Source organism: Bactrocera dorsalis, chromosome 5 (assembly GCF_023373825.1).
Source record: "Bactrocera dorsalis isolate Fly_Bdor chromosome 5, ASM2337382v1, whole genome shotgun sequence".
NCBI lineage: Eukaryota > Metazoa > Arthropoda > Insecta > Diptera > Tephritidae > Bactrocera > Bactrocera dorsalis.
Window position 1 is genome coordinate 61,921,175 of NC_064307.1, and position 27,477 is coordinate 61,948,651.

Consider the following 27,477-nt stretch of genomic DNA (forward strand, 5'->3'; position numbering starts at 1 on the left):
TCCAGTCAGAATTATTTTGTCGACGTTCATACCGGTAAGTTGAGCTGTGTAAATATAAATTAACTGCCCTCCCCCTTCTCCTGTCTCTCTCTCAGCTGCTGTGTTTCATTGCTTTCAATGTCATTTCATAGAATTTCGGAATCGGCGCGTTGCATGCATACACGCGAGAAATAGTTCAGCAGGTTAGTGGTGCATGTGTTAATGAGCCTAAAAACACGCGGCTTATTCGTGGTTAGGGAAAATCGAAAAAATATTAACCTGCATAAGTCAAGTATTTTGACTTTACATATGAATTTAAAATGTTTACTTAAAAACTTAATTTTTATATAACTTTTGGTTTTTAAATTTTAATTTTTTAAATATTAATATTATTATTCTTTATTTTTTTAATTTTAATTAATAAAAAAAAATGAAATAAAATTCAATTTATTATAGTTTTTTGATTTGGAATATACAGAATAAATTTAAATTTTTGTACTTTTAAATCTATAAAAGTTTAAAACCAGATGACAAACAGTTAGCCTCTAAATTATTTTTTATTTTATAAAAGAAACATTAAAAAAATGAATTAAAAAAAATTGTTGTTTCTAATTTTTAATTTTTAAATTTGTTTTTAAAAACATATACTGGCAAATATATGTATATGTTCTTAAAAATAAAATTAAAAAAAAAAAATTAGAAACAATACAAAAATATTTTTGAAATTCAAAATTAATATATAAAAAAAAATTTCCAAAAATGAATATTAAAAAAAATTTAAATAAATAAAAAACTTAAGCAATAATTATTTTTTTCCAATTTTTAATTTTTAACTTTCAATATTTAAGAACACATTTTTTGAATTTTTTTATTTTTGAAATTGAAAATTTAAATTTCAAACAATTTTCTTAAAAATGAACAACAAAAAGCCCACTAGCAAGCAATAATTACAGCAGGCGACAAAGCTGTAGCCACGAAAAAAATTTTGAATTAAAGTTTAAATTTTTTTTTGCTTGTTTTAAATTTTAATATTAGAGATCTCATAGATTGAATTTTATTTTCTTTTAAATTGAAAATGGGAATATTTAAAATTTTTAGTTAAAAATATTTTATGACTTGGATTTTTATGTTTTTAATTTGTTAAACTTTAATTTATTTTAAAGCTTAAATTTTTTAATATATATTTTATATTTGGTTTTTTTTTTTTACTTTTGAAATCGACAAAAATTTTTTAGATTAGAAATTTTATTTTACCTCTTAAGTTTACTAATTTTAAAAATTTCTGTAGGAAAAACATCAAAAAACCACTAACAAAGCCTAACCACATATTTATTAAACTAAAGTTCATTTTTCTACATGAGCAATAAATAGGCCGGCCACAGCAATATTTACTTAACTACGCATATTAAATAAACATCACGTATACGCCGTGTGCACGCATTACTTCTGCCATCCGCAGCCACAAATACACATGTGAAATAGCTATATAAATTTTTGTAGCGTTTTCGTGGTCATAATTTATTTAAAATCTATTTATTTTATATCAAATATTGACGCATGATTTTCCATTTGAATTTGCCATTCGCCCTCACTCATACGCCACGTTGGCTAACTGATAGGCGCGAGCCTACTACAATTTATGCAGTAGTTGCGCCAGCGGTTTCGTGGCTTTTGCGCAAACTTACCACAGGTAGCTCTCTTATATATCGCTGTGCGAGTGTGGTTTTCATTATAAATACAATTTTATTGTTCTATTCTAGCATTTTAATCACTCATACGCACTGTTGAGCGGTTAATTAATGGACTGCAGCGCAGAAGCGCGGTATAATTATGGTTGCTAAAAATATTTTCGACTATTTATGCATAAATAAAATTCTATTTTACTAAATGTGGAAGTTTTAAAATTTTTCAATATTGTTTACACAAAAATCACCAACCATATCAGGGAGTTCATCACTCTTCAGTGGTAAAATGAAAGAGGAATATATTATATATAAAAAAAATATGAACTATATATACGTAAAAAGGTAAAACCTTACAACTGCATATTTTTTCACGATTATTTTCAGAATTTATGGCGTGCTAAGATAATATTTTTTTTATTTTCGAAGAGTTACTTTTAAAATGGAAAAAAGGAAAATATTTAGTTTACAAAATCTAATACAAAATCTATATCTATAATATATGAAAGTAGATGCTTAAACTTGCATTTGATGAATACTAAGGACAACAAAAAAGTATTAAACAGGTATACCGGTATGAAATGACCGTTTTTTTGATTTTGAATGGGACGGTAAAAGAAAAAAATTATTCAAAGTATTTACCTCTGCTTTTCACACATTTTGATGTGTGGATACCATGCCTATAGAAATGTTCGTTTTTTGAAGCAAACGAATCATATCAAATTATCGATTTGTTCGTAGGAATAATAAGCCTGTGCGTGTCCTATCGGTGAAAGCAAATGATAATTGGAAGGCACTAAGTCTAGTGAATACCGCGGGTGGGGTTGCAGCTCCTAGCCAAGTGCTTTTATGGTATTCTGAACATCATGAAGTTTATGTTGAACGCTGTCTCGCACTAACCCATGATTTTCTCCGTTTAGGATTCTTAATATAAATCCATTTTTCATCGTTAATAACAATCCTTTGCAAAACTGATCTTTTTTCGTGCTTTTCAAGCAAAATTTCACACGTGTTTTTTGGAATTTCATTTGTCTTTCATTCTATTCATGTGGCAACCATTTTCTATACTTCTGGATCTTTCTCATAGCTTTCAAACGGTATAAAATAGTTTGCTGTCATTATTTAACATGGCTGCTATTTGACTAAAGTTGACATCTTCATTCAATATTGCTTGTAGTTCGATGTCGTAAACTTTTAGTGGTCTTCCATGTTCTCCATTTAATTATTTAAAATCATTATCTCTGAACCATAGGAGCAAAATTTTGCATTTGGCTTCTGATAGGGCATGATCACCGTATGCCTCGACAAGCATTCGTTGCGACTTGGAGGCACTTTTCTTTTGGATGAAAACAAAAAATTAATGCTTTCGCAAATTATCACTTTTCGGTACAAAATTTGACATTTTCAATACAAAGAAAAGATATGATGTTGTTTGTTCAATGACTATAAGGTTATTGAAAATGTTTGACAGATAGCATGCCAACCAAACTGAAAAAAATTAAGGCTCGTTTACAACAAATGTTCCCTACCAACACATTTGTAACGCTCACTTTATGTAGATGCACTTGGATTTTATAACAATTTGTATCAGCAATAACTAAGTGGCGTGAATTCACCTCACTCTAAGTTCAAAACAATGTATATGATCCACTAAATATGAACATTGTAACTGAACAATGTTTTAACAAAAATTAAAACTTCATATAAAATTGATCAAAATTCATGTTTATTTTTATTACAACAACTTTAGTTAGCATTTTTCTGCTCAAAAGTTTAGCCAAAATATTTTTAAATATAAATAAAGCGATACTCAAGATTTACTCTCAACGAGCACCACATATTCTTCTAAAAACCACACAATTAGTCATCAATATTGCTGACAGCTGTGTAGCCAAACAGCTGCTCAGCTGCCACAGCAAATAGATTTATTTACTCAAAAATATTTGTTTTTCAATTGTGAGCGACTTAGGGTACCATTAATCTACATCAGATGCTAAGAACATTCAACGCAACCATGTTTCATTGACAAATATTGACTCACAGTTCGCCGCTTACCATGAGGAATTAGTCGATTTATTATTCTTGGCTGTGTTCGCCCTGGTCAGCCAGGGCGTATGAGTGATTTTTTGGTATTTATGATGTGTCGGCTTTTCTTACAATTTGTTGTTACTTATTTGTATATTATGTTAGTATTATATAATAAAATATACATATTAGTAAAATATAATACATAGGTTATAAATTGTTGCGTGATATGATATGGTTGACGAAAAAAATGGTTTGGGGAAGCCATAAAATATAAATATGTACATTCATATACATATGTTTTTCTCGTTGAATTGTTAGTAAATTGCCCGAATTAAACAAATTGATTGATTGTTTCTAGACTTAATATTATAAAAATTGAGATGGAAGGTTAAAAATGTTGAAATGACATAAGTTTGTATTTGGAAAGATGAGGAGTATCCTAGGAGTTGGTTATAATTCAGTTATAATAAAAATTTTAATCTTTCCTTCTGGAGAGCCATCAAATATTAAGCCTATTTTCATAACATTTTTAGAAGCCAATCAGATAGAAAATAAGAAATTTGAGGGTTGTTTTGATTTGTATTTTTAGTTGTTTCAAACCTACTGAACTACCTATATCTAATGCGGTCCAACGCTATCCATAGTGCAATCATCTAACGCTATGAAATTGCTTATCAAAACCTGGTGTAGAGCAACTCCTCAATGTTGGTTCTGTCACCAAAGTGTAATTACAACCAAATATTATTATCTTAATGTCACTGAATGTCATCAAATACTTATTGCTGAACTTGGAACCACAATTATGTAGAATTAATCGAGGTATGCACTGCGACCTTGGGTCTATTGTGCCCTGATACAATTGTGTAGAAGTAGGCCATAATCTATTGGTCATTTGAAAAGTTAGCTATAATCCTTTTAACGCAAAATAGATTCTAAATTTTTCCAAACTATAATCCCAAAATAAGTAACTGGAAATTCGTTTGTTTGTTATGACAGCAGGACGCCATAAAAGTAGCGTGCAATTTAATTAAAACTATTATAATTGCAAATTATTCGCTTTCGGGAGCTTTTTTTCCATCTTCTCTCCTCTTTATACAACCTTGCTTGTTCTTCTCTCTCATCTCATTTGCTTTTAACAGTACCGCCACTGCGCTTTTAGGTTTTGTTAAGTCGAGCGCAAACTTTAAAAGCTGCCATCAACGCCTTGCTCGGCTGCCTATTCTAATTCTCAGACGCCATTTTTCATTAGGACTCTTTCACTGCTATACTTGTTAAACTAATTTTCGTCCGGCGCAACTTTTTGTCGTCGTGTAATTTTTGTGAACTTTCTTTAATTTGCCTACGAGGTGGGCAGCGGCGCGTTTGTCGGCGTGTTTTTTAAATTTTATTTCTTTTTTCTTGTTGCCCATTTCAAAGTTCAACTAAAGGAACGCGGAATAATTTAACGGACACAGCAACGCGGTTTGGCTAACTAACGGCAGCAGGAAGTATACGTTCGCTGCAAATATGACCCAACTAAGTTTTGGAAGCGTAGGCGTTGGAGGCGTCTAGCGCGGAAGGAAATTATAAAAAAATTGTGCGCTTTCAACACAGACATAGCGCTTTGGTTGAATAGTTTCGGCGTTAATGGCTTTTGCTTTTACTCTGGGCAGAGTAGGGCGGTAAAGAAAGGGAGACGAATGTGAGTAATACTTGCATATTCTTGCCGCAGTGAAATCTTTGCAAGAAGTTTAATTTGACCAATGTGCAATATAAAGTTTTAAGAAGTAATTTGTATATTAAAGCAACTTGCTGAGCTAGTCAAACGTCAATTTAAATGCACGATAAGGATATCTTAATGATTTTTAAATATATTGTAGGAGCTTAGTATGTCGTCAGCACTGCTTCAAATCCCAAGTTTTTATATAACGGGTGATTTTTTTGAGGTTAGGATTTTCATGCATTAGTATTTGACAGATCACGTGGGATTTCAGACATGGTGTCAAAGAGAAAGATGCTCAGTATGCTTTGACATTTCATCATGAATAGACTTACTAACGAGCAACGCTTGCAAATCATTGAATTTTATTACCAAAATCAGTGTTCGGTTCGAAATGTGTTTTCGCGCGCGTGTTTTGTTCAGCGATGAGGCTCATTTCTGGTTGAATGGCTACGTAAATAAGCAAAATTGCCGCATTTGGGGTGAAGAGCAACCAGAAGCCGTTCAAGAACTGCCCATGCATCCCGAAAAATGCACTGTTTGGTGTGGTTTGTACGCTGGTGGAATCATTGGACCGTATTTTTTCAAAGATGCTGTTGGACGCAACGTTACGGTGAATGGCGATCGCTATCGTTCGATGCTAACAAACTTTTTGTTGCCAAAAATGGAAGAACTGAACTTGGTTGACATGTGGTTTCAACAAGATGGCGCTACATGCCACACAGCTCGCGATTCTATGGCCATTTTGAGGGAAAACTTCGGACAACAATTCATCTCAAGAAATGGACCCGTAAGTTGGCCACCAAGATCATGCGATTTAACGCCTTTAGACTATTTTTTGTGGGGCTACGTCAAGTCTAAAGTCTACAGAAATAAGCCAGCAACTATTCCAGCTTTGGAAGACAACATTTCCGAAGAAATTCGGGCTATTCCGGCCGAAATGCTCGAAAAAGTTGCCCAAAATTGGACTTTCCGAATGGACCACCTAAGACGCAGCCGCGGTCAACATTTAAATGAAATTATCTTCAAAAAGTAAATGTCATGAACCAATCTAACGTTTCAAATAAAGAACCGATGAGATTTTGCAAATTTTATGCGTTTTTTTTTTTAAAAAGTTATCAAGCTCTTAAAAAATCACCCTTTACTATGTGGAAAATATCTAGCCCCTCTTGCCTTACTTTCTTCACAGGTAGCAATTGCTGTGATTTGGGAATCTTTCTATACTCTAAGTTCGAAAAGATTGCAAGAGAGTATTTTTGATGCCTTCTCTAATAAATTTGGCTACTGGATCATTACAGCAAATGCGCAAGTCGCTAAACATGTTACACAATGAAATGTTCGAAAGAGCTGACAGAGGAAGCAAGATGTGATGAAATACCTTAAAGACATGCGCGATCGCCAAGATCATCTACAAGGGTACCGAAGGAAAACATGCACGCTTATTGCTCTTACGGTCTCGAAAATGCTGCAGGACGACTATTGATCGATGATAGTGCACAATTTATTGTCATCATAAGGAACCAGTATGGGTATTCATAATGATGACATAAGCAGGAAGTGCAGGGAGGTAGACATGTGCGAGATTCTGGAGTATCTGCTTCGGTCTGACTTTATCTAGAACTCGTTTCAGATATCCAAGAGTTTTGAAGTTCAAAGTGCCACATGAATATAAAATTGGACATAAAATCTCTCTCAAAACCTTTGTGAAAGTTTCATCATAAGATACATATATGGCAGAAAGAATTATTATTTGAGCTTATTTTAACTTTCAAACAATAATTAGCCAAAACGATAACTAATTTTAGATATCTTGGGTCGTCAATACAATTTCATTCGTATATTCTTTTCATCAGCTGCTCTTTTTTGACTAATAAATGATATATTGTTTTTTGCCAAAAAATTGTTAAAAGTTAATAAAATAGTCTAAATCGCTTTGAGAGATATTTCTTATGCAGTTAACTTTAATAAGTGTAACACCTTTATGAAATTCGTATCTAAAAAATTTGATGAAAGTAAATAAAAGATTGCTTGAGCAGTTTTAATAAATATTTCTGACCGAGGTATTATGAAGAGTGTTACCACCTGTTTGAAAATTATAATTCCTACAAATTGAAAACAACTACCAAACACAGCCTGAACAAGCTAGAGAAACATTTCCTACATAGTAGCATTTAATGAGGTTGTCCACTTTTCGATTTTTCTCACAAACCTTTGCTCAAAGTAAACCGTACAGTTTTATTAGAAAAATTCTAAAAAAGTTGGGTGACACTTCTTTGAAAATTTTAACAAGAAAGTTAGAAAAAAAAATGAGATCTGAACAACTGGGGAAAAAATTGGAGTAGCACTAAAGTCATGACAAGTCAATCTTAAGTGAATATTCGTATTGCATTATGAGTTAGGATACTGATGAAATCGCAAGAAAAATATATACCTTACTAACTATCTTATAATTTGATTTTTGTTGTTAAAGTCAAAGTTCTGAATGAATTTTTGTGATAGGAAAAGTAGTGCTCTTTAGGCCAACAAAGTTGAAAGAGGTGTGACTTTAGTTTTGTAATTTTTTCAGTTCTCAAGTGTCCATCTAGATGTTTTTTTGATACTATGTCATCGAAAATTTCCAGCATTATTCTCGGAGCTTAGACTTTCTAGTGATGAAAGTACCTCAATATTATCTAAAAAATGTCAGAATAGTTTACCAGAAATATTCATAAAAACACACTACTACAAAAATTTCAACGAAAGCAACAATCTGAACGTCTTGGTAATTGAGTAAAAGTTTAATAAATTTTAACTACTTACTTAAAAGTTACTCTCTAATCAATGCAAACTCAGCATGCTACATCCCCAATGCACTAGTTTCCACTCGAATTTATTTTAACAACTATTTTCGCCAACTTTTCATTATCGCGTACATACAAGTATGTATGTATATATAGTCATATCTTGGCATACTCATGTGCACTCCACTTAATTTCAATTTTCATTAACCCATATTTGGGAAAGCTGCTTAACAAGAAGATGCAGGCAAACTATGAATGACACGAAAACAAAAACAAGAAAAGAAGGTTTACTTTTGTTCACGCGTAACTATAATACCCTTAAAAGGTGCACTTCTTATATCATAGTAGGGTATAAAATTATTCTTTCTTGATTTTGATCAAACAATTGGTATGACAGCTATATTATATAGTGGTCCGATTCCATAAAAAAAGCAGCTGCTTGGGGACAAATGCGCGCTTCCTAAATTCCTGATCAATATCTCAAAATTTTGAGGAGTAATTTGCGTATTAGTATTACAATCGCACACAGAGAAGGACGCGGTTAAATCGAATTCATCATACTGATCAATTATATATGTATACTACCTTCCCACATTGCATTCTGGATTTTACAAACTCCGTGGCAAATTTAATATACCGTATTCAGGGTATAAAAAACACCAAAAAAAAAACACCAGAAAGAAAATGTTTAGCGGCAGCTTCGCGTAAAATTGCCTTAGCGGAGTAAATAAAATCTAACCGAATTTCAGCTGAAAAGCTGCGTAATCAGCAAAACCAGGTGTTACAGCAGCAAGAACTACATATGCTTACTTAACTTTGTACAATCAAGTGTGAGGACGTATGTGTTCGCATTTTAATGGCGCACTGCAAGGAAAATGTGTTAAACAAGTTTCGCTCGTCGATTGTTTGTTTACTTCAGGGCACTTAAACTAAAAGGTAAGGAGCTCGAGCAGCGACTTAGCAGCATGCAGGTAGACTAGACACCCGTGTGCTTATGGATGAGTGTGTGTGTGTGAGTTTATTTAGGTAAAACGCATTTTAAATATGCACAGTCACTCAAGCATGCAAAGATGTGCATACATAGAAAAGCACACATACATATAAACATGTATATATATATATATATATATTACACCTTTTAGCATCCTTATGTGAATCTTTGTGTCTTTGTCTCTGTGTGGGGGTGTCGGTTGGCAGCTGTCTAACCATACACTGAATTCTCGCTCCATTTAGCACCATTGCCACTAACTTCTTCGTGCCCCTCGGCATGTTTGGCAACTCTGCATGCCAGCACAAATCTCACTTTGGTGCAGTCTGCATTCAGGCGTTGGCTCATCTTCGCTTTCTAGGCTTGTTGACTTTCATTAAAGCAGTTTAGTTTTCGCGTTGTCTTGCTCTCCCGTATTATCGCAGCTAAATTTGTTTGTTGTTAGCGTTCGTTTGTGTACCTATACACATTTTCTTTTTGAAAGCCACACACACAGGCATGTTCATCGTACGAGTTAACATTTGTTTATGCTATTCAAATTAATGAGTACTTAAGTGCAAAGCAACCACTGAAGTTGATTAAATTATATACGCATATTCGGCGAAAAGAAAGGCATGCTTTCTACGTACATATATACCTTTATTATCTCATATTAATATTTATTTGCGTACTTACACATACATATTTTATTTTAGTAAAGAGATATAAAAGATGAATGAGTGAAAGTAAAGGATGCTTCAATATTCAAGAAATTTAGAATTAAAATCTTTAGCCTTAAGACCTTTTATTTTAAAATTTCGAAAACCCTTTCTTTGAAATATTTGTTTTCTCGGTTGGTATGACTATTAGAGACAGTAGATAAAATTTCTTGCGCCCAAACATCCAGAATGTTGGAAAAGTCGTTCGTTGATAATCGTTTTGTTGCGAGCAAGTGTTTTTAGTTGCACAAACTATTCAATGATGGCCGAAAATGCGTTGATGATGAACCACGTCCATGACCATCAACATAAACTGTTGATGAACACGTCAAATTAAGAAATCGGTGATTGAGAATCGATAATAAACAACGAGAGATTTTACTGTCATTATTGTAATATCGGAAGGAATAATGAACGCCATTTTGAAAGTTCATTTATAAAAAGTGAAAGCACGATTGAGTCCAAAACCACACTTTTTTTTTTGAAAAATAACTTCGCGTTAACGTTTGTAAAACGATACTTTCTGGCTACCGTTTAGTCATGAATCATATTATTACTGGTGACGAGTTTTGGATCTATGCCTACGACTCGGAAAGAGTCGCTCAGTCGGCCGAATATCGTGGCAAAGTGAGCCGAGGCCGAAGCCGAAAAAATCACGTCAAACCAGGTAAAAAATCAAAGATGTGGAGACACTTTTTTTCGATTATCAAAGTGTGGTGCAATCCGAATTCCTTCTGACCGGTTGAGCTATCTTGATTCTATTTGAGTGTTATGCGTCGTTTGCTTGAAGGTATTCGTAAAGAGAGGCTGGAATTCTGATCCGACAATTATTAGATTTTGCACTAATATCTATATCGAGAGGCAACCACCGTATTCGCCTGATTTAGCTCCGTGGAACTTTTAGCTTATAATAGCGTGGAGAAGGCGGTGATTGTGGCCTCACTTTACGCTCTTCAGCGTGTGTGGAGTTAAACACTATCTACAATAAGTGCAAGTGCAAACAGCTTAGAACAAATATTCAAGCAAAATGCCAGCGGGCAGGTTAAGAGCACTCAAATACGCCATATTGTATGGAAAATAATATGTACCACCAGTTTGTTTTAACAATGCGCTCCTATTCTATGCTAATAGTTATACATGTGTTTGCTTTTTAGGTTTTGATTTGTTTTCTGGCTTGCTACCGTTTACATTGTTGTTGCTTTTATTATAATTTTTTTTTTTTGGGTTAAGCTTAGTTGTTTTTTCTCTGAGAAAAGTTTAGTTGACTCTAAGAATTGTTTTAGTTTTACATAAAGTTGCTTATCATCGACTTATCCCTTGTGAGCGTAAGCTTTCTGTTACTTTGCATACTCACATAGGCGAATTTTGTTGTCCTATTTTTCTACATAACTGGCACGTGTGGTATGATTGAGTGGATTAAGGGAAAACATGTTTGAGTGTTTGAATATGATTGTGTATTCTAAATAATAAAATAAATAATAATATAATAAATATAAATAATAAATCTCTTTGAACGTAATGTGATTAAGTAGTGATCCGCAGAGTTGGTTCGAGTACTTTTAAAGAGCTTAAATTGGTTTTGTAGTTATACAATGTTTTAATATCAGCTTCTAAGTATTGATAATGATTAAAACTATTTTGAAATAAAATATTATTTGAAGAATTAAATATTGACTTCTTTAGATCATACTCAATGACATCTATCTGCTAACGGGTCTACCTTCAAAATTAGTTTGAAACAAGGAGATAATATCGTTTAATGTGCATAAGCTAGTAAAAGGGAAAAAACGATAAAATCTTAGGATGGGACTGTACATTTCTTGAAGAAAAAAAAAAACAAATGTTTCAAAAAAAAAAAAAAATAAAGTGTTTGGAGAAGATAATAACAGTTTCCCTATTAGACGCAATCTATCTGGCCTACTCCGTGGATTGAAACTAAATACTAAGGGACACCGGGAACTGACCTGTTTCTTTCTGTGTCCTCCGGAAGGAAAATACTGTCCAAACGACTGAGTACAATATTTATTATAGCCAGCCAACAATAAAAATGGGTCATTAAATTGTAACAGCTGGCCGTCAAAACTTTTTCCCACATTTTTCATTTAATATTCACTTTGATTGAGTATCTTTAGTGCCTCTGTGCTTTGTAGTATATACATGTGTACTGACATGAATTCTATGTATAGTTCCCACTTCCGAAATTTGTATAGGTATTATTTTAATTAATTTTAAGTATAATAACATTTTAACAGGGAAAAATATACACACACGCATACTCAAACAAGAGATAGCTCAGAATGAGCGTGTGTAAAACAAGGCGGCACACCAGATCCAAAACTGACTGAGGCAGCCGAAAGTGATTAAGAAAGGAAATTTATTACCCTACCAAACTGAGCTTTGGACAACAACAAAAACAAAGCGAATTCAACTTACGGATAGAAGCAAGCAGTAGACTCTGGAAGAAGGCCAGTGCATAAGCTTGTTTGTATATGTAAATAAAGAGAAAGAGAGAGAGCGTGTGTTTGGGGACTGACTGAATAGCGTCGTAAGTGAATCCGGCCATTTGCATAAGCCGCATCAATGGCGTCGGCTACGGCAGCCACTAAAAGGAAAATCACACACTTGTAATGGGAAATTATGAGGCGGGAAAAGCCTCAAACGAGAGTTAATGACAACATATACGCAGCAGCCGCCGTAGCCACAAGTGGAAACTGTGGTGGGAGTAAATTTAAAGTTTCTCGTGAAGCGAATAGTAGTTTAAGTGAGCTTTTGGCGGAAGTGAGAATGCACCACAAATATATTTTCAGACATACTTACCAAAGGCACGCGTGTGTCTACGGATATATACCACACATATGAAAAATACGTGGGTGGTTCCAAAAGTACTTGGTCTAACCGCCTGATGCCGACACTATTTCAATTATTTATCAACCACGCATACACGCAAAAAGAATCCCAACAACAACGACGTTGCATGCGACTTTATTTGCGCTATTCTCGTCGGATGCGTGGTGTTAACTTATTCGTGTTTATGGTTAACGTGCGGTCAATACAAAAGTTAAGTGCGAGTAAAAAGGTTAACAGGATATTTAAAGACACGTTGTCGTCGCTGGTATTTGATGACACACAACACTTAACCGCAAAGTGAGTGCGTAACTGTTGGGTAGTCATGCTATGCGGTTCGCAGAGCTCACTTGTGAGATATGTATTTCTTACAAAAGTGGGGAACTCGCACATTTTAAGCAGTAAGTTTGCTATTTTGGCACACGAATTTGAATTGTTGGTATATAAAATTCTGAAGGAAGCCAATGATAGACTAGGTAAATTTGAAGATTTTTTAAAAATCGAAAATATCGCCGAAAAGAATTTTTCAAAATTCAAATTATTTCCTATAGTCGTTTCAGTGCTGTCGCATCTCGATCGGATAAATCATAACTTTAAAATTGAATCGCATTTTTAATAGAACTAATTTTTTTCATGTGGTGGTTACGATATCTCAAGTTCTGATTAGTTCATTTCAAATTCGGCATAACACTACCCTTTAAATATCTCTTCATAGCAGAAACTGAAAATTTCTAATATGTATTTTTTTTTTGAAAATTCGAGAGATTAAAAAATAATTATTTTCGAAAAGCCAACATTTTTTAAATTTTTTTTTTAATTCTTTTATTTCTTTCAATAAGAAGGGGAATAGAGTATTCCATTCTGTGTAGCTTTATTATATTTATATTCTTTTTTTTATTTTGTGTCTAGACTGAACAATCAAAAAATTGATTTGATACAAATTTTCAAAATGTTCTCATGCAAAATCTCGTTTTTGAGTTAATAATAAAGAGTAACGTACTTATGTTACTCATACGCCCCATCAAACGAAAGTACTCAGCTTATCGCCAATAAATTTAAATATAAATATTTTGTATGATTTGGCAAAAAAAAATTTACTTTTATTAACGTTCATTGATTTCTACATTACTAAGCAAATGCTCGTTTTACTTCGTAATTGCGGACACACGCTCTCATATAAATATGCAGACATTGTAACAGCGTGTGCTTGTAATTTTACAACTAAAATTAAATCGCTAGAAATTAAATTTCTTCACACATAAAAAGTATAAGCAAATATCAACAGAAAACAAACACATACAGAAAATGTGTGCACATTGCAAGTTAATAAGGTTAACTCACGCGAAGACCTTGAATTGTGTGGCATGCGCCAAGAGCAGCAAGAATTACCATTAAATTATAAAACAATATATGAATAACTGCTACAAGTGCTGGGAGCCCAAAAAGTGTGAGCAAAGCGTTGGCGGCAGCAGCTCTCTTTTGATTCAAGGAATCATTAAGGTGGGTTAAAAGAAAATCGATTATTTTTTTTAATGTTAGCTCAGAAAAACTGGTTGGGGTACACCACAAAAAATGTATGATGTATAAATGTATCTCAATATCTACTATTATTAAGTATATATTAAAAGTTTTATATAAAAGTGAGGTACAGTTGCAGGGCAGTGATGAATCAATCACTAATATTCTATATAATGTATGTAAATTCCAATAATTACTCAAAACAGTATAATCTGGCAGCATTGATTATCATAAAGATTTATTTTTGTCAACTTGCGTGTTTCAAGAAAAATTTTATAGCACACATAATATGCAAAAACTAATGCGCCGCTTTTTGCTCGCTCTTTAGGCAGCTGCCAAGCATTCAATCATTACTAGGGATTAGCTGCCTCTCGCTTCCTTTTACATTCTTTCGCCGCTTTGCTTGCTGCCATTGTTGTTGCTGCTCTTGTTTATAGGTGTTCGCACACCTAAGCATTGCAGCAAAAAATTTTTTTGTCGCTTGTTTGCCATTAAACGAACAACAATCAACTTTTAAGCTTTCACCAGATTTTTAATTGCTTCTCTGGTCGCCAACGTTTCGCTAGGCTATTGCTGTCGCCTTTTCCTGGACTACGCGCTGCTTTGCCCACCTACCGAAGCACGCAAGACCAATGGCCACCGGCTCTTGTAATTAAAATTCAGAGGCCTGCAATAAATAAAACAATGAGAGCATTTGAAGAAAGTGAACCAGTAGCTGCAAATATGAATATAAGAGAGAGAGGGAGAGAGAGTGAGGGAGAGGGTGGCAGAAATACCAATTTGGCGAAAGTAGCAGCTTTCATGTGGGCGCCGGATGTAAATTTTGCAACAAAACATTAGGTAAGAATGGTAATTTAATGAAAATTTGCCGAAGAACAGCGCCATTGGCATAAAAAAATGCTTTCTACAAGAGCGTTGAATTATAAAAATTCAAAACAGTAATAAATATCAACTTTCAGTTGTTTAGAATTCGAAATAACAAATGCTGAAATTGAAGGTAATTAGTGCCAGAGAAATGCTAAATGTCAGTGACTTGACCGAAGTTGAATGCTGGGTTTGGTGACTTATTTACCAAAAAGCAAAAGTCAGAGACCCCAGAGAGTATATGTGTACATTAGGGTGTTTGTTTTTTATGAACTATAAATGTTTTTCAGTTCCGTTAAAAAGCTGAATAATTCGAGAAGTATTAATGATAGCGATTTTGACCTTGGATCTTTTTTATAGCAAATAAAACTTCCTAAAAATTTGTCATATAATTTTTTTCTATAGCTCCTGTCATTTACGAGATATATACAAAAAAATGCGAAATTCTTGGAAAAATCGGGTTTAGAGCCCCGTACTACCTCGCCGGTGTGAGTTATGACTTTGTTGCACTGGGCACTTTTGTAGAGTAATCAATTCTGAGAAATATGCGTCTAAAGTCAAAGCGATGCCATAAAATACCTCCGATCTGTAGGAATTTAAAGATAAAAACTCACGATTGTAGTGTATTTTCTATGGAAAATTTTTACAGGCCTTGGTCCAGTTCTTAATGTTAATATTAAGAGCTAAAATTTTCAGGGAATTTTGTTTTGGTTATTTCCAAGGAAATTTCGTGACGGGACTGAAAAAAATTAATAGTTCAAAAAAAAAAAAACACCCTAGTGTACATACATACATTCAAATGATAATTTGGATATGTTATTTGCCATAGTCATTTCTATCATCACTAAATTGTACTGCTTTTTACTATATGAAACAAGATCATCCAAAAAAAAATATTTATCGAGATATAAATTTTGATTTCGTTATTCTTCGTCGCAAATTTGACACGAGCTATAAAGCTTAGCTTAAATATTTTTTTTAGACTTGCTGCAATTAAGAAACTTGATATAGTTGACCACGAGTTTTTGTGCACAGATATTTTTGTTTTAGTGCTGAATATAGTCTGTCTTTCATTAATGAATGTTCTTTTTGGATATTTAGGTATCAAGTCTGATAAATATAATGGTCTTAATTATGACTCTCTTCACTATTTTATTTATTTCATTTGCGGTCTTTTTTATGTGACCTGTAGTGGATATAATAGGGTCATCTTCCGCAAAAGCTTTAGCTAATTTTTTACGTGTATGCGCGTCTAGTACTTACTATGAAATCTTAATAAGTCGCTAAACTGACTACAAATAAGAGAAGTTGAAAGTTAGTTTCAATCTCAGTTGGTTTTACATACCAGCCTTCATAAGTGCATACTTTCTGTGATCTTCTATGTACTCTTCAAAATGTTGTAAAACTTCATGGCAATATTTTTTTAATTCAATTTAGTTTATGAGCATAATTTATAGCTTTGAGTCATACATAAATTGTCACATTTTTTATTATATGTATATGTATAGCTATTTAAAATATTAATAAATAAATATATATAAAATAAAGTGCCTGAAACTTCTTATCTACGTAATATTTAGTCCCCAATTTATGTTTTCCGAAAATTATGTAAAAATACTTGCTCTTGCCTTTATGGATATATTCAGTATGAGTTCAAAGATCTTCAAAAATTTCCACAATTATGATTATTTGAAGTAGAGAAAATAAGTGTGTCCATCAGTTTATTTTTTACCGCCGTACCTAGCGCTTTTCTATGTATTTTGTAGATATTTTGAATCACCAAACTTTGAAGAGCGTTCATATAAGCAACTGATATAAGTCTAATATTTGAATAAAAGTGAGTTATAACACTTATGTTAAGTGCGTCATTTTCTCTTGTATTAAATTCTTCTAATTAACTTTTTTGTTGCCGTCTGTCTCGCTTTAAACCAAGCTATATGAGAATATATACAATACTTTAAAAAATTTAGTAAATTTCATATATTTATTAAATTGAAAAATATATGTATCTTTAAGCTTCTTGTTCACGAAGTATTTGTTATAAACTGAGCTTTGTTGCTATTTATTAAAGCTTAATATAGACATATTTTTCTCCAATACGTTTCGTTTACTAATTCAAGGGATTAGCAGGCGAGTGTGTCAGGCAAATTGTTTATTGAGATCCATTGATAGTAATAAAGCCGCTAAAATATATACAACTGCTCACAAAGCTACACAATGAAGCATAAAATTCCATTTGTTTGTATGCATTTTAAATATTTGATTGGTTGTGTATATCTGCTGTCAGTCGTTAGAAGAAGTCGGACTAAATTAATTACAAAATCACAGAGATAACATTATTTTAGAGTTGATGTCATTCATTGAGCTGCAGACTTCTTGCAAAGTGAATACTGCTTTATTTGTTTGTATTTTTTTTTGGAATGGGTATAAACTGCGTTATGTGTGTAAGTAGGTATATATTTTAAGTAAATATTCTATTAAATTTTTAAAACGATATCGTTGTTTTTAAACCACATCACTGCTTTCTCTCGATTTACATAATGTAATCAGTTGTGCCAAAAACTGAAATATTTTACAGATATCGTTGTAATTAATTAACAGATAATACTTTGATTTAGTGATTTGTATACATGTGGATTTAAAGTATGAAAATTTTATCAATTTCTTCATTCGATGTTAAAATGGATATTTTTTTTCTCAAGAGTTTGAAAGGAGGTTATGTTACTGTTCGAAATATAAACCACAAACAATTTGTGTGAACGTTTGATATATTGTATTAAGGGATAAATTGTGCTTTATGGAATGTTGTGGTCCGATTTCACCCATTTTCACACTGTGACAGGAATACGAGAGAAGTGCTATGTACTAAATTTAAATAAAATTGTTCCGTCAGGTCTCCAGATAAGTGGTGCCACGCTAATTTTTCAATTTTCACATCGTACTATAAAGCTCTCCCATGTATTCTCGGAGATAAATTTAATGTCTCTTGCTTTACTAGTTATGAATTTAAGCGCTTTTGGTAGTTTTGAGTAATCTTTATATATATAAGTCTTCTGACCGTGTGTTTGTATTTGAACTGCTCCTAAACGGATGGACCGATTGTGATGAAATTTTGTGTGTATGTTCAAGGAGATTCGAGAATGGTTTAGATTTACAATTTGGTCCACCGGAAAATGTGTTTTAAGTTATTTTTTCATTTTTAATCAATTGTTAATTTTGGAATGTTTGACCGATAGATGGCGCTACCATCGCAGTATCCAATATTCAAACCTTAAATTGGCGTAAACGTGCATTAAAGAAAACGATGCCAAAGTAAAAGGCGACATCTGTGGATCAAGTTTTTATATTGTGGACAGAGTTGTTCGTTCTTAAGTAATAAATTGGGTGATTCAATACATCTATGGGTAGCTATAACATTTTTTTTTGTAAACTAACACAAGTTGCTTCATCAAAAATGCGATTATTCCTTAACTAATACTTATAATCTAACTAATAGAAATCATATAGATGGTATTAGTAGTACTATCTATGTATCAGCCACAGTAAAACGTAAGCGGGTCCTCTAGTACTCTTATATGGGTAGTGAGCAGGGATATCATCCGATTTCATCAATTTTCATACTATCGGTAGGAGTTCTTATATTATTTGTGCTAGACAAATTTGGTTGTTGCAGCTTTAGTGGATTAGGTGGCATGTACATTAAACTTATTAGAGGGCGAGAACACGCCCACTTTTTCAAAATTCTTTGGCAGGTGACCCTTGCTTTTCAACAAAAGTTTTTTAATTTTCGAAATTTTTTAACGATTTTGAGATATTTTAAGTTTTTTGGGGGCGTTAGCTTTCCGAAAACGTAATTTACTTTTATCATAGTCATGCCAGAAAATTGTATTTGGCGGTAGTTTCGCATCGACAGTGCAATGCAGCTCATTCTCATCGCGACGGTTATGCCGGCAGCGGTAGGGTTTTTGCGTCTAAAATAGAAAAGTTGAATTAAATAAATTTATTAGTCTCAGTCTGGATCCTTCAGTACTCACGGTAACTGACATATGTCTCGACATATCCTGACGCACCAAATGTCCAGCGATGTACAGTGAAATTGTTGGCGCCGGATTATCAAAAGCTGAGTAGAGTACTATATAATCCTCGAGCCAACTTCCTCTATGTTATCTGCGGGCTGTACTATTGGCGGCTGTGAAAACAAAGATTATTAATCATGTTGATACCTCTTAAAACTTCTCACTCACATACATATACTTACAAATACCGACAACGCTGGATCGGTCCAAGCCACCAGCGTCTTGAAAGGCAGAGATGCCGCATGCTCACCAATTGCTTCGAGTATGAGTTCCGAGCTACGCTTCAGATTACTTATATGGAACCATGCTATTTTAGATTCGAGTTTATTGAACTTCTCCGATTTATGTGGTAGATTCTAAGACAGAAGGAGACAAATAAGCGCATAATTATATATATTTATATACTTACTATCTATAATAAATATTACTAATATGCATGAAAAAAACTATTTAATCTGTTGGGGAGTTTTTTTTACAGAACGAACTGGCTTGACTGATTTAGTTTTAGTGAACTAGCGGAACCCAAACATCTAGCTGTATGATACACTGACCGTCTTCAAAACCTAAAAATAGGATTTTCTGTCTAAGGTTTTCAATTACCATCAAAACTTAACCGAATCAGAGAAAATGTCAAATTCCAATTTGAAAGCGAACAGCTCAAAGCCGTATATTCACCTATTCAAATCACTAGCTACATATATTACTCGTTTAAGAGATTTGTTCGTAGTTTGAGAGAGCGTAGGCTGTGTTCTGAGGTTGAAAATAAAATATTTACTCGTATAAATTTATTTCTTCTAGGAAGTCCCAAACCAAATACATATTGTAGAAGAAATCAAAGAAAAAAGATATTAAAAGATATTACTTTCAAATGGAAAGAGAGCCATCAAAGAAAAATACTCGGAAAGAACGTATACTTTTTATTAGATCAGAGTTGTTTAAGCTATGTACGTGCTAACTTTCAGAACCCACTGCCAACAGTTCTATTAAGATTATAACGAGAGATAAAAAACTGGTTTTCAAAATAATTTAGAGGTCGGTTCAGTTGTATCAGCTGTATTTTTATCGATGTCACAGCGAAGGATCTTTTATGATGCCTTTAGGCAGGATAATATTGTCGAAAATTGGTTAGAAAAGATACCTAGACTCAAAACCCAATGATGCTATACTAAAACATACGAGATATGCCATACAGGAAAGTATGGAATCGGATTTTGTTGCGGGAGTTAGGAGTTTATGTCTAATCAATGGTGAAACCTCTTCTATTCTCAACACATAAGCTGAATAATTTGCTCCAAGTATAACCGCTCGGCTATTGGAGTGAATACACATATCAATGAAGGAGTTTGCATTGCAGTGCAGTATATCCTAGAGCAAGCACCTCCACCTCCGCTTGAAACCTAAGAACCGGTATACTGGTATTTCCACCAACTTTGTTTCCCACAAGATGTGTTCCAACCAGTCAAACAATGGCTCCAGTCACGCACAAATCTCTGTTTAAGCGACATATCGCAGCCAATACCAACCACATTAGTGGCAGTTAGTCAGTTTATAATACACTCTCGCACCCCACTTCTTTAGCGCATTTGGTATGGCTTCAACTGTCATGGTCACCTGTAAGCAGAAACTGAAGCAAAGTTTGCACTCAACATGAGTTCAAGTGGTACGTATGTGGACGCAGCACTACTCCTATATGGTAGGTGGCATTTGGCAAGCCGATACAATGTGGAAAAGAAAGAATACAGAGAACCTACCTTTCCAGAACCCACTCGAGTAAAACGGATCACAGGGCTTCTAGAAGTTGGAGTTGGCCTGCGGGTATTTGGGAGATATATTTTTTATATCTTTTTAAAAATAATTTCTTTTTCTACGTTTACTTATAAAACTTTGCAAGGTTTGAGGCTGGTTCGTAGCACGATCAAAAATTTTCAACGATGTATACTCTGCCTTGTTTTGGAGCGTCATTTATGTCAATTAAGACCCGATATAGTTTGGACTTATGTACTTGTCTGGGGATTCATGTTTCATCGAAGGTTATGAAATGTTTCTAAAATTCCTTAGTAAGTGCTTAAACTGCGTAAAATACTGGGGAGAAGTAGGCTCATGGTTGAATAACCGTTGCTGAAAGCTACAAAAACGATCCAATTCGAAAGCGGAGATTCTCTGGGGTTGAAAAGTAGATCCCTACAACAACGTCAAGCAAAGATGGTCGTTATGGAATCGCGCTAGGCACGCTCAAACGGTCGCAAAGCCAAGATTGAAGGTCAGCAAGGTTTTGTTCTGGTTTTGAAGGATTTCCTGCCAATCTAATAATAATATTCCAATGAGCTGCTCCCTAAACTATTAAATCGGATCAGTACTGTCACTATCCGAAGGAAGAAATCACCCAGAAGCGGACAGCTAGGGTCAATAGGAGAGAAGTTGTGTTCCTTCAGAACAACAGCAGACCACACAAAACGCCAGTGGCTCGCCAGAAGTTTTAACAATTTGGTTGGGAGGTTTTTATATATCCAATTAGAAGCCTGGACTTGGTAAAGTGCTTACTACCTGTAGCTGTACTACCTGTTTCTATAATGGTGATTGCTATAATTGGTTCAAAATTCGACTGAACACATGTTTTCTAATAAGGACGAGGGCTTTTAAGAGTGGTATTATAAAATAACCTTTAAAATGTGGTTATCGAAAAAAATGGTAATTTTGTTGACCTTACAGGAAAGTTTTAATAAAATGTGTTGTATAAATAGTGATTTTCTTTTCACATGGATCTTATATAAGTATATTGAGCATAAATATACTAAAAAAAATTAAAAACAGTATTGAGAAACACCGAGAAATAGAATAATAAATACATAAAAGGGTACTTCTCAATGTAACAAACATTAAGGCTATATATGAATGTTTATACACATTTATACATACACAGCAAGTCGAACAAAACTTAGTACTAGCGAAATCAAAGACACTTGTTGTATAAATAACGCAATACAGCAACAGTTATAAGAAAGATTTGCTGCAAAAAATGCATTATCACTGTCAAAAGCTAACAAAGTTCACAAAGACTTCGCAAAAGAAAATAGAAAAAGCGCTGAGGCAAGTAACTTAGAAAAATGCAAAAAGACTAAAATCTGAAAAAATAAAGAAAATAAAGACAGAAAAAGAGCAAAGAAAAGTTAAAGTGCATTATTCAACAACAACATTCAGCGTTGTAAGACGTGTTGAGAAGCGCCTAGAGAGTCATTCGTCTCGCGAGGCACTCAGCAATTGCCACTAAAAGCATTGCGAACCGTGTCACTAATAGCATCAAAGTGGCTACAAATTTGATTTCCACGTAAATGTTGAAATGGAAGTAAAACACGGCAATACGACGCTGAAGTGTGAAGTCAAATAAAGCAAACTTTTAAATGTGAAGTAAATGATGGAAGGTGAGAAACAATTTAGCTCCCAGTTGTCTTTTTAATGCCAAGATAAACACTTCAGTTTAGTTTTGCAACTGAAACAAAACTGAAAAAATTAGTTTTTACAAATTTCTAGTTGATCTATAGAGCAGCAGAAAACGAGTTATTTTCATAGAGTCGCAAATAAAAGATAGCCTATGTTGGGTGATGGAAAATTCTTGCAAAACTCTTTCGAATTTACTTAAGCATGCAATGTAAACCTGTCAGTTACTCGAGAAAAAATGTTCATTATTGAAGTCCTCTTCAACGTAAAATAAAATACTTGCCAAAATAAAGAGGCCAATTTTCGTGTATCTACCATGTTTTCTATCTAAATGCGTTCGTATAGTTGAGACTCCGAAGCTTTGAAAAGCTAAGCACATTCAAATTATGTGTCACCAAAGCTTTTTGAAATCAAGCGGGCGAATCAGCGCACTTCCTGGTATAAAGGTGAAACTTATTAAGCCGTTTCGGAAATGAAGAACATAGCTATATATTCATTCGTGTTTCAGACATAGAAAGCTTTCTCAAATTTACTAATCGGGTGGAGTTTAAAACATTGAAGCCAAGCTTTTAGTGTAAGACTCAACAAACCAATGAGAAGAAAGAAGTCGAAATAAATTATACAAGACATCGACCCAAGTGCACCATTGTGGTATACCTAGAATACTGATCTCAGCTTAGAGGTGGCACTTTATGGGTTACAGAAGATATTTTGATGAAATTTGTGCCGCAAGTAGAGATTTTTCAAGGTGATCTTGTAGCTTACGGCTGGAAGTGCGCATACGTAGGAGCTTGAAAAAGCCATTGTTCTCACGATAAAGATAAAGATAAGAGGCTTTAGCTTTTTTCCGTCTTATAGAAGGATTCGGTATCAAGAACTTAGAGGATGCGGTCATAGATCTTTTTTAGGAAGAAAGGAGTAGCAATTTTTCTCTTAATGAAATTCCAATAGTCAATCAGTAAACTTTTATTCAAAAACTTTAGTTTAAAGGCAAATAATTATTCATGGGAGGTCTTTTACTGAAGTTGTCAATATATATGGTATTGTATGCTACTGAAATATTTAACGATTCTAGTAGGAAATCATCAATTACGGTTTCAAAAACGATTAAAGTGTCCAAGTGTTCAACCAAACCTGCCCATTCACCAGATATTTCGTTTCAACATCTAGTACTCAAATTTATTACTCCACTAAGTTAGCAGACGACTCAATCTGCCTTTTTCCAACTCTCTTATTCCCCCTAATTCTTCGAAATTCCTGCACACACACGTATTGCGCTTTTTCGAACGTGAAACTGCAAATATTGAGTCTTCAAACAACGATAACAAAGCACTTAAAAAAAGCCTAAGCGATAAATTACCTGGACAGCCGGGGCGTATACGCAACATTTTTTAAGCTTTACTTTGTCGCACTCATTTTTTACACGCACAACAGCAGAAGCCAACGCCACTTTTAATAGTTACTTTAAGATTACACAGTTTTCGCTTATGCCTCTTTCCCCCGCACACTCCACTTCCAACGCAATCAGTGCTGCTCGTTACTCAATCTCCAGCCAATAGTTTAGCGCAACAATGATTGCAAAGCAATCACTCCAATGCAACAACGAGCACATAAAAGTTAGAAAGAAAGGCAGATTTTTAATTTTTTTGTTTTTGCTTCGTTTTGCCGTTTTCTTCTTCTCCAGCACACACTTAATTCATTTTCCTGCCGCTTGAGCTTTACGCATGGCACGAAGTCGATAAAGTATGCATAGCAGAGAAAAAAACAAAAAACGCAATAAAAGCGAATGAAATATTGTTAGGAAAAGCCAGTCAAAACTGTGCGCAACAATAGTAATAGAGCAACTGTGGCCAACCAGCTGCTGCTCGTAACCGTGGCGGACAGTTAAAAAGCTGCTATGGCTTCGCCAACGCGCCAATATACGAAACAAACGGTGCTTAAGGCAACTAGCTGCTGCTGCTGCACCTGTAGTAAGTAAACTACTTGCAAATGCTAGCATATGTTTCTTTGCTTTAAGCCTCATTAAGTTTTCTGTTGCCTTTTCGTTGCGGCACCAGCCATTAACAATCTATCAGTGTTCAGCCCGTCGCAGTTGCCTTGAACGCATCTGAATGTGCGTCTGCTTGCATAAATATATGCTAATATCCTTCAACTTTCCACCAAACCCACACACTGGATTTATGGACAGACTTACTGACTGCTCACTGACAGCCAGGAAAGCCACCTTCTCAGCCAACTTTTTTATTACCGCACTATTAACAAAACCTCGTCACTTTGCAGACAAAACCAAAGGTTGTTTTTATACCCTGTACCGGGTATATTAAGTTTGCTTTAAAGTATATACATACATATACTTGTACTAATGATCAACGTAATGATCTGAGTTAATTAAGTCCTGAATATGCCCGAAATATTCATTCAGTTTTGACACAAACTAACCACCAAAAATCAAAATAAAAATCATTTTATATTCTTTCATGATATAATAAATGTACCTGTGAAGGATATTAAAGCTTCCATTGAGATGTTTTCTTGTTTTTCCGCAGTTTTGTGGCATTTGTTACTGCATTTACATATCTACATATGCATTTGCTTGTATTTGTCGGGCTTTGTCTCTTTGTATGCATATTGGTTAAGTGCTGTGTAAGAGCTCTCCGCCGGCCGCATACTAAAGAGTTTACCTTGGGTGCAAAGGCAAACAGAAATATGAGTAGTTTAGTGTAGGACGACGTCATATGTAGGTGTGTGAGTTTACTACTGTATTATACGCATATGTATGTGCTTATGTGCTGTTACCATATATATGTTAGTGTCTCTGTTGGTGCGAGTGTGCTGCGTGTGTTCAATACTACTCTTAGTTACAGGCCATTTCTTCGGTAGCAATCTACAATTTTATATGCTTTTCATTTTCTAACATGAATTTTTATTAGTTTTCGAAACCATTCTCTCATTTTATTCGTACCTTCAAGTAACAAAAGAGCTTTTATAAGGTTTTTGGTCTGTCATTGTGGCCGAACACAAGAAAACATTTATACGTACAAACCAAGTGACAGCAAATATTAGCACGGCTTGCATTCATTCAGAGTTGAAAGTGATTTACATACACTTAATGATACAAAATTACATGTAAATTCATGTGTAGTCTTTCATAGCGCTTTCGAAAGCTCTTAAAAGTCTGTTTTATGCCAATTTACGATTCAAGCCTTTTACAGACATCAATTATTTGTAAAGCTTATTAAAATAAAAAAAAAAAACAAATAAGAAAGGGCTAAGTTCAGGTGCAACCGAACATTTCATAGGAAAATTTTAAAAAGTGGCAACCCTGCCTAAAAAACGCATACATTTTTTAAAAGAATTAACGAAAGCATTACAGCACCATTTCTCGTTTGCCATTTTCATACATTTTCAAATGTTCACTGGGCATAGAATTTTCGTGTAAAAATTATGCATTTTGTATGCTTTTATTCAGCACTTTGAGGCAGCCTGCTATCGTGCCTGAATCTAAACAAATGCACATTGTAGTCATTGCATATTTTAGCAGCTAGAGGTCACAGGCATATTTCTTGCAATTGCACCATTCAAATTGAGATGTGTGTATGTATTCATATAGCTGGGTAGCCTTCTTTTAAAGGCAAATATTTATACTGCTTCTAGTGCTGATGTATTGCTGTTGTATTAAAACATTTGTTGTATTTTATTGTATTTTTTGTTTTGTATAGCGGACCACAGAAACGGAAGATGTATAAAAAAGACATTTAACCGAAGATTTTGTTTGGTTTTTTGTTGCACGTATTAGCACTTCAGCGCACTTCACTCGAGATTAAATTTTTCCACTTGAATGTAAGTGAACAGCGCCTTTCAAAACCTTACACTTTACCGACTTCTGGGTAGAATTTGTCTGCTTAGGAATTTATATTTGGTACCCTGCTGGAGGATGGAGTCATGTGTAGAAGTTCACGCAAGTGAGGAAAGTTCTCTGATCGCCATTTATTTGGGAGTGGCTAGAAACGATTCTTTTACATATGACTCAAGCAGCTCACGATTTCCGGTGACCATTTGATTGTATTTCCTTGGCATTTCTTAGACAGGGTTATCGTTGCTTATCGAGTTTACTTGTAAAGCGCTTTACTACTTTGCTTATTGGAGTTGTTCTTGTTTAGGATTTTGTATAAAGTTACTCAGCAACATTCCTTGTTTTGCCTTATTGCACTTATTCCTGCATATTTATTTTACTTGTGTGCTATTTGTATATTCGCTGTTATTGTTGTTCATCTTAAGCTACTTTCCACTCTTATATGCTTCGCTTGGGTTTCTGTCAAATTTGAATTGAATGCCGTGCGCAGCAGGCTTACTCTATTGTTAGGCTGCAACATTTTTGTACTCTTGCAACCAGTTGCTATAGAGTATTATAATTTTGTTCACCTAACGGTTGTTCGTATCACCTAAAACTAAGCGAGAGAGATATAGGGTTATATATATGTACATTAGGGTGTTTTTTTTTTTTTTTTGAACTATTAATTTTTTTCAGTCCCGTCACGAAATTTCCTTGGAAATACCCTAAAAAAATTCCCTGAAAATTTTAGCCCTTCATAATAACATTAAGAACTGGCCCAAGGCCTGTAAAATTTTCCATAGAAAATGCATTACAATCGTGAGTTTTGATCTTTAAATTCCTACAGATCAGAGGTATTTTATGGCATCGCTTTGACTTTAGACGCATATTTCTCAGAATTGTTCACTCTACAAAAGTGCCCAGTGCAACAAAGGCGTATCTCACACCGGCGAGGTAGTACGGGGCTCTAAACCCAATTTTTCCAAGAATTTCTCATTTTTTTGTATATATCTCGTAAATAACAGGAGCTATAGAAATAATGTACACAACAAAT

General features: G+C 34.1%; 1 long non-coding RNA gene across 1 annotated transcript; it reads right to left on the reverse strand.

Moving 5' to 3' along the window:
* Positions 1 to 18,286: 18,286 nt before the first annotated feature.
* On the reverse strand, positions 18,287 to 26,355 carry LOC125778982 (uncharacterized). Its single transcript, XR_007423070.1, has 4 exons — positions 25,087 to 26,355; positions 19,329 to 19,512; positions 19,115 to 19,269; positions 18,287 to 19,051 (listed from the first exon to the last, which is right to left on the reverse strand). It is a non-coding gene; the product is annotated as an uncharacterized LOC125778982 (long non-coding RNA).
* Positions 26,356 to 27,477: the final 1,122 nt, after the last annotated feature.